This window comes from Amphimedon queenslandica, unplaced genomic scaffold, assembly GCF_000090795.2.
Source record: "Amphimedon queenslandica unplaced genomic scaffold, v1.1 AMPQUscaffold_10137_Cont17489, whole genome shotgun sequence".
NCBI classification, from domain to species: Eukaryota; Metazoa; Porifera; class Demospongiae; order Haplosclerida; family Niphatidae; genus Amphimedon; species Amphimedon queenslandica.
Genome location: NW_003549592.1, coordinates 3591 through 5381, shown reverse-complemented (window position 1 = coordinate 5381; position 1791 = coordinate 3591). Strand labels below are relative to the sequence as shown.

At 32.2% G+C, this 1791-nt stretch overlaps 1 long non-coding RNA gene across 1 annotated transcript; it reads right to left on the bottom strand.

The window, feature by feature from the left end:
- Positions 1 to 715: 715 nt before the first annotated feature.
- LOC109590371 (uncharacterized) lies at positions 716 to 1480 on the bottom strand. The gene is made up of 2 exons (XR_002189286.1): positions 1162 to 1480; positions 716 to 1048 (listed from the first exon to the last, which is right to left on the bottom strand). It is a non-coding gene; the product is annotated as an uncharacterized LOC109590371 (long non-coding RNA).
- Positions 1481 to 1791: the final 311 nt, after the last annotated feature.

Sequence of the window (1791 nt, the reverse complement as noted above, 5' to 3'; positions counted from 1 at the left end):
ATCAGAACCACTCAACTGATTAAACTAATACATGTAATTACCATTGATAGTAAAATTAAAAAGACCAACATATACATACATGTACGACTTAAATAAATATACCCATTACATACATGTACATTTACATAGGTATTGCTATAACTATTGTAATTTTATCATTAATTTTATTATCAATGTAAATTAGATCTACACATACATAGGTATCTCCCAGTTTTCAGTAATACAAGTACATTTATAAAAATTAATAATAAATTATTATTAGTCTACTATCAAAGATTACATGCATTGATTTTGTACGACACACTAAATTGAATCAAAAAATACATTCTGATCTTTGTTGTACTGCTCTTCTTGCTCAATGTATCTTCAATAATGATCGCTGGCTATTTCATAAATATTAGCTTCATTTTCTCTGACCCGATACTTGTAACGTTTAGCAAGTATTGCAAAAGCTACCACAGAGAAGAGTACCAATATGCTCTTTGTTAGATGGTAAGGAAATTATTGTGCCAAAAATTAATAAATATAAGTAATCATAGTATGGAAAAACCAATGCCAAACGAAAGCATAGAACATGCTCACCATTAATCTTCTCACATATATAGGAGCTTGTGCTATTGTAAACTCCATTGAGGCTGTGGCAGTGAGAGCATAAGATATTCCCAATAGCATCTGTGGTAGCAGTAATGCATAATTATTGCTATTTGGAGAATTATAGACGTGTGGATTATGAGAAAATGCAATTAGAAGTGTATGTGATAGTTCGGAGGGCAAGGCCAGTAACAAGCCAATCCACATCAGTATGAGTAGTCTGGAAATGAACTTGTGAAATGTGCTCTGATTACGTCGACTTTATTGTTATAATTAGGCATTGTGGTGGACTTGAAGGAAGAGGGAAAAGTTTGAGTGCTTATAATATGCGATACCGGATGACTCAGCAGAATCTGGTTATTTTAATAAAATAAACACATACAGCATTTGAAGGCTTTCAAGTGTTAACTGGCAAATCTTCTAACTTTTTCTTCTTTGATTCTGCTATTTCTCTTTCCTAAGATAAAAAACTTTTCAGCTAGAAACTGATGTTAATATTGACACATGAATTAAGAGAAGCTATTATAAGACTGTAAATCATTAATACTATATTGTACTAAGTTAACTTACAGTTCCATATTGATAAAAATTTGGTGCAAGTTGATAAAGCCATTCTGGATCAACCTTATCGCAGTGACAGCAAAAGACTCTTAGTTTCCATCCCTCTAGTTCAATTCTTTCATTTTTGCAAGCAAATACGACAGAGCTGCTGTCTTTGAATTTGACATAAACAAACCCTTTGTTAATGCCAGTCCTAGTGTCTTTAATGATACGAATGCCATCAACAGGACCACAGGACCTGAGGGAGAGAAGGGGAGGGAGGAAAATGATAAAATGAGGGGGGAAAAGAGAATAATGATTTTAAAACCATTTTATTCTGATCAAAACAGATTTTAATGAATTAGTTGATCAACAAATTTGACCAAGTCCTATACTATAAATAATTATTATACATGTATAATAATAATAGTAAAGGGCATTTCATGAAAAATGACTAGAAGAAAATTCTCCATTTTTATTGCATTTTACATGTACATGTACTTATGTTATGTAGAAAGTTTTGAGCTGATTCTGATCAAGCTTGGATTTTTTTACGAATTTTCAATGCTGCTTCGAAATCGGGCAAAAGTCCTTATACTATAGTACAGGGTCTCAAGCCAAATTTCGCCAAAAATGTCAAGGATTAAATTCCCCATTTTA